At 43.3% G+C, this 10054-nt stretch overlaps 1 pseudogene; it reads left to right on the top strand.

The window, feature by feature from the left end:
- Positions 1-24: 24 nt before the first annotated feature.
- LOC115197425 (nuclear pore complex protein Nup205-like) overlaps positions 25-10054 on the top strand; it is a 30314-nt pseudogene continuing 20284 nt past the window's right edge.

The following is a 10054-nucleotide window of genomic DNA, read 5'->3' as shown; positions in this document are numbered from 1 at the left end:
ATTTCCCATACACTAGCTGAGGTCTAAACAAAAAGAAGACCACGCCTGAAGAGTAGTCCAAAAAAGATATATATTTTATTACTTTGCCACTGCATTTTTAAAATATCAATAGTCACATTATATACTGAATAGTATAATGGCTGGTGAACAGAAGAGATATGTAATCAAAGATTTTTTAAATGTTAGTTATTGTATTTTCACTCTGGCGCCAAGCCAGGGCCAATTGTCCAGAATTCGACATCAACATGGTGGCGCACATGGCGGTAAAATCGGATATGGGTTTCATTTCAAATAATAGAGCAGTGAGTTTGTTTATGGCTATTTACAACACAATACATATTTGTTTACAAGAGCACTTTAATTCTATATAACACTGTGTCAATTTCAGACAGGAGGAGCGCGAGCTAATGTTAGTCAATCGCTATAATAACACGCGTGGGTACGTTTTTACCTTTATTTAACCAGGTAGGCTAGTTGAGAACAAGTTCTCATTTACAACTGCAACCTGGCCAAGATAAAGCAAAGCAGTGTGACACAAACAACAACACAGAGTTACACATGGAATGAACAAGCGTACAGTCAATAACACAATAGAAAAAAAGAAAGTCTATATACAGTGTGTGCAAATGGCGTGAGGAGGTATGGCAATAAATAGGCCATAGTAGCAAGTAATTACAGTTTTGCAAATTAACACTGGAGTGCAAGTAGAAATACTGGTGTGCAAAAGAGCAGAAAAGTAAATAAAAACAATATGGGGATGAGGAAGGTAGATTCGATGGGCTATTTACAGATGGGCTATGTACAGCTGCAGCGATCGGTTAGCTGCTCTGGATAGCTGATCTTTAAAGTTAATGAGGGAAATATAAGTTTCCAGTTTCATTTTCAGGTATGTTTCAAATTCGGTGAAACATAGCTAAAGGTATTGATTAATATGCCGCAAACGTCCTACCAGTTCAATAATGCATTATTAGTTAAATGGTGCTGTTCAAGAGGTCGTTCCCCAGTTAACGAATGTGCAAGTATCATGTGCTAACGAACGTTCGTTATGAAGTCATCACCTAATTTGCACAATTGGCCATGTGCATGTAATTGTGATGGATGAAACACCCTAAATATGTTTACAACTACAAATGAACTTTCTTCTGCCATTCTTGTTTTTTAATGTCACAATTCCAACCCTCCTCCTTTATCCGGGCTTGGGACTGGCAAAAGTGACCCAAAAGAGGCACTCTGGCAGAGTTACTTAGTTAATTATTAGTTGTTTTTTTTTGTTTAGTTTTCTTAATTTGGTTTGGTTTTTAACCACTTAGGAGCCTACAACAAGTCACAGTAAAACATGAACATTTTTAACCATAACATTTTTTACATTTTTTTTGTATACAGTCTACATTAACAATCAAAATGGACCAAAAAGAGACAATAGAAAAAACTGGCAATGGCAATGTGAGAAAATATGGTAACTAGTCTGTCCCTAATTCAGGTTAATAGTTTTTTTTTAATGTAAGCCAGGTCGGGATCAGCCAACAGCGGCTTCCCGTATGCGCGATTCATTTGCACTCTGGACGCGGAGGGGTGAACATCTCCTGCTCTGACTGCAGCTGGGAGGGACTGCTGCGTGAGGACTGGGCCGCCTGTGACTGCTTTGGGACGGGGGTGGGGCCCACGGCAGCACCCGCTGCTTGTTGAGAAGAGTAAGAACGATGCGTGCTTTCACATCAGAGTCTCAAAGTCTCCAATAACATCGCTTTTTTGAAAATGTGTCTCTAGAGGGGTCTGAATACTCGCTAAATATAGCGACAAAGTCGCTAAGTTGGCATCACTGAGCTCAAGAAACACAAGCCCAATTTCCTCTCACTCTACAAGAACCCGGTGAGCTTCAAGTACCATTCAGAAGAGTTTTCATTCTTCTGCAAACCAGTTTGTTGATTTACTTGACGTTGTCTTTTTGTGTTTATTTTTTATTTTTTTAACCTTTATTTAACCAGGTAGGCCAGTTGAGAACAAGTTCTCAATTACAACTGCATCATGGCCAAGATAAAGCAAAGCAGTGCGACAAAAACAACAGAGTTATACATGGGATAAACAAATGTACAGTCAATAACACAATAGAAACAGTCTATGTACAGAGTGTGCAAATGTAGTAAGATTAGGGAGGTAATGCAATAAATAGGCCATAGAGGCGAAATAGCCGAAGATTGCAGAGCAGAGGGAGAAAGTGCGGAAAGCCAGTACAGAAGGCATTGCCATCCAGGGCCCATAAGGGGCACGTCTCCTCCCTGAACAGCTGCTCACCGAGGCCTTCATCCGGAGTGACCTCTGACATCGGGGAGCTGGCACCCCTGGAGCTGCTGCTGGCAGGTAATAGCTCTCTATGAAAAAGTATGTGAACCCTTTGGAAATACCTGGATTTCTGCAAAAATTGATACAATTTGATCTGATTTTCATCTAGGTCACAATAGACAAACACAGTCTGCTTAAACTAATAACAAACAATTATATGTTTGTCGTTATTGAACACACCGCGAAAAACATTCACAGTGCAGTGTGGAAAAAGTATGTGAACTCTTGGATATAATAACTGGTTGACCCTCCTTTGGCAGCAATAACCTCATCCAAATTTTGGACCATTCCTCTTTACAAAATTGTTTCAGTTCAGCAATATTCTTGGAATTTCTGGTGTGAACTGCTCTCTTGGTCATGCCACATCATCAATCGGGTTGAGGTCAGTACTCTGACTGAGCCACTCCAGAAGGTGTATTTTCTTCTGTTGAAGCCATTCTGTTGTTGATTTACTTTGCGTTTTGGGTCGTTGTCCTGTTGCATCACCCAACTTCTGTTGAGCTTCAATTGGAGGACAGCTAGTCTAACATTTTCCTGCAAAATGTCTTGATAAACTTGGGAAATCATTTTTCCGTCGAAGATAGCAAGCTGTCCAGTCCCTGAGGCAGCAAAGCGGCCTCAAACCATGATGCTCCCTCCACCATACTTTAGTGGGATTAGGTTTTGATGTTGGTGTGCTGTGCCTTTTTTTCTCCACACAGTGTTGTTAGGAAGGTACACACAACTCACCTGTAGTTTCATCTGTCCACAGAATATTTTGCCAGTAGCGCTGAACAAACATTGCTGCACTTTTGCAAACTTCAGACGTGCAGCAATGTTTTTTTTGGACAGTAGTGGCTTCTGTGGTGTCCTCCCATGAACACCATTCTTGTTTAGTGTGTCGTGTCTTTGGCTATGCCGGATTAAGTGATATGACATGCTAACTTATAAAATGATTTCTCTGTAATTAATATTACCTGATTAAGCTAATCATGTAAATGTAATTAACTAGAAAGTCGGGGCACCACGGAAGAACGTTTATAGAGCTGTTATCTTCCGAATAAACTCTTAAAATACTTAGTAATATTTTACATCGATAGCAGTCAATATTAACCCTTATCTTATTTTCAGTCTCATAATGAAAGTTGTAAATTCTTGGTTATCTTCACAAACCCTGGCTAACAAGTTGAATCAGCAATACAAAATTGGGTTTAATTATTTATTTACTAAATACCTAACTAATCACACAGAATTACAAATACACAGAATACCAATGATGTCATACAGAAAACGTCCCGGTGGACGGAACCTGGTTACACAAAGGAAAGGGGGTTGGGCTTGAATGAAAGCGCGGGAAGATTTAGGAACAGAGAAACAACAGCTATGCTATCGTAAATACATTATCTTATGCATTCTAAATTACCGCCCATTTGGAAAAGGAAAATGCAATAAATATTTACTCTGAGCTGCGCTTCGGTAGATTGGTCGTAGATGCTGGCCGGGTTGGCCAACAGATCTTCTTGCACTCGGAACAATGTCTCTGGTGGTAAATTGGATACGTGGTGGTATCTTCGTCTGTTTGTTAGACTGGATCCGTCGTCCGTCCTTTCCTAGCCCCCGTCGACAGCGGCCGCTGCTAACTCAACGGCTAGGAAGTATCACTTCTGTAGTGAATAAGCTCAAAGTTCATACCAGTTCATACCATAGCTCACGCCAAGGTTGGCTTAGTTCTGTTCTTGACATGTGTCCTTCTAACGTAGAGGCTGCAGACCTCACGTACTGGAACTCCTGGTTATCTTTTCGTCAAAGGCTTATATAGTGGAGAGGGGGTAAGGAGGTGTTTCATCGTTTATAACCCCTGTCTCTTCACAGGGTTGGGCCACTGATCGAGCAGGGCACTTTCCTTATGAAAACCCAATTCTCTCATTTGGAAGCTAAAATTACATTTAATCTCCTAACAAACAATTTCAATATCAAACATTTCAATTGCATAACAATTCCATGTGACTCTGATAACTAGAGGGTGTATACTTTCTCAGGTACAGTTTATGTCGTCCTGTCATCAATCATAATGTCTCAGATAACAATGAACTGACATACATACTCATTATGTTATCAAGCATATTTCCAACTGGTTTTATTACCAAAATATGGTTCCTTTCCCCATTTGTTTGATGTTCCCAGACTCTCTATATTTAACAGGACAGCAGTCCTTCAGTAGGGTCAGTAAGAGAGGGGAAGGGAGAAAGGTATTTATGGGGGGGTCATAAACCTTAGCCACAGGCCAACGTCATGACAGTCCCCCCATGTTGGGTTCAATCTTGCGATTAAACTGCATGTTGTAAACCAACATAGAAATGAACGTGGGTTGTCCTGGTTGTGGATCATCGTTGTGGTCCCCATCTGGCGGTCGACCCGGGTAGGGTGTCTGCAAATGAAGAAGTCCGCTCCAAGGCTGGGCAGCAGATGTCCAGTTGGTGGTTGCTATTGCAGTCCCCCCTCTGGTGGTCGACCCGGGTAGGGTCTCTGCAAGTGAAGATGTCCGTTCCATGACTCGGCAGCGGATGTCCGGATTGGGATCGCCGTTCCGGACCCGTCGTCTGGTCGTCCAGACTGGAATATCTGGGCAGTAACTTAGGCAGAGGTTAACAACGCACACACACTCATGAAATATATCATTACATTTCCTCCCAAATGAGCGGCGTTGTGGCACTAACTGATGGTTGTATGGGGGAGTTGTTTATGGCTCTATCACTTTCTATGTGCCAAAGAAAATGAAACAAAATTAATGAAAGCATAAACAAAACAAAATAGGTATGCCACCTTAATCATCTAATTGGACTGTATTCTATCTACGTCCATGGTCTTGGCAAAATGACCCTATCATGGCATTGTCTAATGTCATATCTAGGGCTTTCCAAATTTGCGGGGTGGCGCTTAGGGTACTATCCTAAATTGACAACTATATGATAAGTCTACAGCTGTAAGGCACTAGTTTTGGGCAGTCTACAGGATGACCTATGGACTTCTGGTTAGAAAACTGGTGAGTGCTGTAGAGTCAAAGGCCTAGAAGTAAATGTTCAACTTTACTAAGGCTGGTATTTTGCTTGGACCCTTAAGTGATCCAAGCATAAATCCTAATTGGATGTTCCGTTGTGCATGTGCGTTTATGCTTACACAATCGCGCATGTCAAGGGAAGAAAACCAAGTATTCTGGCAGATTACAACTTGTTCAGAATGAGTCTGACGTAGTCAGGTAATTTTCAGGTCAATGCCTGGAGGTCAGTCAGAATTGGTGTCAAGGGAGTCTGTAGTAGTTTTCTACAAGTCACGGTGTCTTCCACTATTGTAGTGGCGGTAGGTATGAAGTCTATTTCATAGCTATGTTATCCACGGAGGAGCTAACCTCACGACGGAAGTACTCTAAGTATTAGACCAGTCGTACGTGGTGTGATCATGGTTCATGACTTCTAATAACTTTTCTCCTGAATGGAGGGTTCTATTTATTAGTGGCATGTGTTAACCATTGGAAGAGTGCAATGGAGATTCCCTTCCCCGTGTTGCACTCTGGGTGACTCCTATGACGCTATTATCAATAGCAATTTAACTTGTGAGGTTACTAATCCTCTTACTGAGTGTTGCTGGACTGACTGTGGTATTGGCACTGGTATTCAAGGGGTCCAGTTGTCCTACCAATTTATTCTGAAATATTATCTACCGGAACACATGATTGGAGCATATTACTAGTTGTATTGTAGTTGAACCTACACATGGCAAGGAATGATTATTGTTGCCATTTGTTTTGGAGGTGGACAAGTCCACTGGACTTCCTTTACGACCAGTGTGGTACACCTCAGAACTATCTTAGATGTGTTCTAAGATAATCCCCATCTAGGGGCCTGTCTGCTCCTCACTGTTCTCATAGGGGAGTTTACAACTAGATTTGATTTATGCTCTGGCGGCCTCGTACGGTGTTGTCCGTAGTCTTGACCCCCCCCCACCGGCCTCGATGAGGCTCATCATGGGTCTGGGCTATACCCCCCCACCAGCGGGTGGTGTTGGTGTCCGAGGCGCAAACGAAAAGGTCGGACCCTATGTACGAGTTGTCAGTGGCCGCATTATTATGAGAATGGCTGTAACCTTTCAACCAAATCTCCTGGTGTTTGTGCTTCAACACCCTCAGTGGCTGTCGAGGTCTGTCAGTCACCACCGCGTCCGCGTGTGGCAACCTCTTCAGTACCTGCAAACTGAGACGAGGATATCGGTTTGTGATATCGCAAAGTGTTTCACCAGTGGGAGTCATCGGGTCCGTTGCTGGACTGACGCCATTAGTGTCATTGTAAGGGGTGACAGTCCCCAACAAAGCGGAAGGTGTATCATCGGAAGCAGAGTGTACTCTGCGCATCAATGTTTTTCTTGCTGAGACGGCCGCAGTGCTTGCGGAAGTGTCCGAAGGGCAAGAGAAGTTCATCTCAACTACCGTTGCTCATTCACAGAGACAGCTGGCTCGAAATCGTGAAAAGAATGGTCAATCAGATTGGCTGATGGAATGTGTCGAGATATCGTAATATCTCCTTGGATCGGATTCTGCACCAAGAGGTTTCTAAACGTCTTTTTCCCAAGGGGTGCTTTTGACAGATACCCCTCGTGAATGACTGCATTGCAGCTAGCGTTAGGGGAAGACAGTGTGGTCAGTGGAGAAGGCACTGTGGTCTGTGACCATACCTGGTTGGTTTTCCAATCCATCAATGGGAGTAACCGATCCATCAAGTCTGCTCCAAGTAGCAGGGTTACAGTTTCGAGGCTGGTAACATACACAGGGTGAACGAGCGATACGTCCTGGAAGTGTAGTTTCAGCATAACTCTCAATGTGAGAGGCGAGGTAGTCTGAGTGACCCCTTGAAGTTTAGTGTCGCATCGTTCCACTTTTAACCAACGTTTAGTTGGCTTCAAAGCCCTTTTGAGATCATCAAACAATGTTTGAGAGATGAGTGATATTGTCGCACCCGAATCAATTAGCGCATGACAAGCTAAGCAGTCCTCCAGGACTGTTTCCAGGTATGGCCGTTTAGATTCGTGGTTAGTGGACATATTCCCCACAAAGTGGAGTGGTCGTTCGCAACGACGTGGTGTGCCATGTCTGTTCAAGATGGAAGCAGATTGACTTTTCCGATTTTGAGTGGGCTTGGCTTTAACGAAGCGTTTGACCTTTATCTTCGTAACTTTTGTATCAGAGTCTATAGACAGAGCCCGGGGGCTTGTTTCTTGATCAAGCCGGCCCTGGATAGGGTCTTGAATGAGAGCGGGAGAAATTTGAACTTTAACGTCCATGCTATGGGTGTTAATTCCTGCGGACCTGGTGTCCGGTAAATTCCCCGTCTAGTCCTTGTGACTTATCTTTTACCCTTTTCTCAAATTGTTCTCGCTTAAGTTCTTCCCGTAGTGGGACTTCTGGAGAACATTGGTCTACGTTTTGATCGTCCTTCAACCCTTTGTTACCCTTGTGCTCTGACACTTTTTGTGGGTTGGGTGCAGGAACGTAGCGAACGGGTCGATTGTAGCGGTAGTCATGTTGATGGCTACGTACTTTACAGTTATTTAGACCGCGGAGGTTATTGGAATCATGGTTTCGTGGTAGAAACTGTTGTTGTGCGTCATCTCTCGACGCTCCAATACCTGATAATGCACCCTCTAACTGGAGTGAGTGCTCCTGGTTAAACTTCAAAACCGAGTGGTCAGGGCTCTTAGCGTTGTGAACTTTTGATGCCTCAAAAGTTGTGCTTGCAAGCTCTCTGAGTTGTAAGATAGGCAAGCCAACGTGGGCGGCAGGGCCCAAGTAGGTAATGAAGGTGGGATACATGTTCGACAGAAACATTTGTTTGAATGGTAACAGCTCTTCCATTCCTGTTTCCGTGAGTAGGCCAAAGTAAGCTGAACGAAGCCTATGATAGAAAGCTTGTGGGTGTTCGTTCCGAGCTTGTTTGACCGTGTTAGCCAGTGAGCTATCGTGTTTGCGAGTCGCAGAACCACTGAATTCTAATTTCAAAGCTGTGGCAAGTTTAGCGTAGTCATTTAGCACGTGTTGCTGTTGTAGGCGAATGAACCTCGTCACGTGTCTATTCGACGTTCGCTTCAACAGGTAAACCCTGTCAGAACCCGTAGCGTTCGGGTAGCCATCCAACGCATCCTCTATGTCAGCTAGGAACGTCTCAGTATCGTTTGGCTGACCTGGAACGGGGTCAAAGGTGGGGAAATTCTTGACGAGTTTGTCAAGGTATTCCGCGCCAAGCGGGCGGAGAGGATTGGCTTCATCCTGTGGAGAAATTGGGTCCGAAAGGCCAAGAGGAGAAGCCAAGCTTTGGCTTTGTTGGCCAAGAGGCTCCATATTACTCAGTGCCGAATGGCCAAGAGGAGAAGACTGAGGGACACATGATGGAGGCAATGTCTGAAACCTATCGTCTTCACTCCTTTGAGTACCGGACTCCGGTTGCTTGGATGGGTAGTCATGCTGTAGAGCGTGACCATTCTGGACTTCCTCCAGATGGTACCTAAGGGTGGTCTTCTGCTGCATTGCAGAGTCCACTTGAGCGCTTAGAGTACCAATTTTGGACACGTGAGTGTCACACCTGCTCCTTTCGGTCTCAAACTTATCTGTCATGGTTTGCAGATAGAGGTCTCGAGTACGGAGCGAGAGATTCAGTGATGAGATTTCCTCTGCTTGCTTAGAAATCAATATTTCCATCCTCATCACCTGAGTTCTCTCATCATTCATTTGGTCAGCGACTTCAATAAGTTCTGCTGATTTATCATCCAACTTTGTCATTGTGTTCATTAACTGATCGTCTTTGGTCTGCAGCGCTTTGAGGAGCACTGTGTTATTTTGAGTAACATTCAACAAAACAGCATGCATGTTGTCAAGTTGAGCGCTCCTGTTTGTAGATAACTCTTCAGATTTATCTAGTTTGGCGTGGACATCATCGTATTTAGTTTTGGCTAAATCGAGTTGTTCCTGTAGCATATGATTTTGTTGAAGAGCTTGTGCTCGTTCATCGTCATAAGTATTTGCAATTACTTTTAATTGTTCCGATTTCAAACGCAGTTCCTCGACTAGCAGAATGTTTTCATTTCCTGCTTTTGTCAATAGTTGCTCAGTTCTCTCCACCTTTGCCCTCATGTTAGCCATGTCTTGCACGTGCTTCAGCTGTGCACTGTGGTATTGGATCGATGGCGATACATAAGTGCTAAAGTGGAGAGAACCGTCACAAAGCCTGTGTTTGATGGTTGATTTTGGAGAGCGTTCGCAATTTCGGCTGTGTTTTCGCTAATGTCATAATTGGGGTTGGTATCCCTGCTGAGGTCAGAGATCGATCCTTTTATGGGTTGAGGTTCACTAATTAGCGGAGGAGTGGTGACCACCTCCTTTGGTAGCTTGCACATTATTAGAAAAATTTAGAGGAAAAATGTTCCTATTTATTTTTCAATGTTTGGGTTTGGAATTCATTGGAAGCTGCAAAGACAAGTTTAATCTATTTATAGATGTTGACGAACCATCAGTACTGTACCAGTAATGTGGAAGTTGGATGTGAATGAATTTGCAAAAGCAAATTGAATTAATTAATCAATGCCAATGATTAATCCTACCTGGGTAGGCTATCTGGGTATTAAACTTGAATTAACTTTAGAGGTTGCTTCATCCAGGTTAAATGTGGAAAAAAGATTACAATGTCTCATTTAG

Source organism: Salmo trutta, chromosome 7, assembly GCF_901001165.1.
Source record: "Salmo trutta chromosome 7, fSalTru1.1, whole genome shotgun sequence".
NCBI classification, from domain to species: domain Eukaryota; kingdom Metazoa; phylum Chordata; class Actinopteri; order Salmoniformes; family Salmonidae; genus Salmo; species Salmo trutta.
The sequence above is the reverse complement of the archived record's forward strand: the minus strand, read 5'-3'. Positions and strand labels throughout refer to the sequence as shown.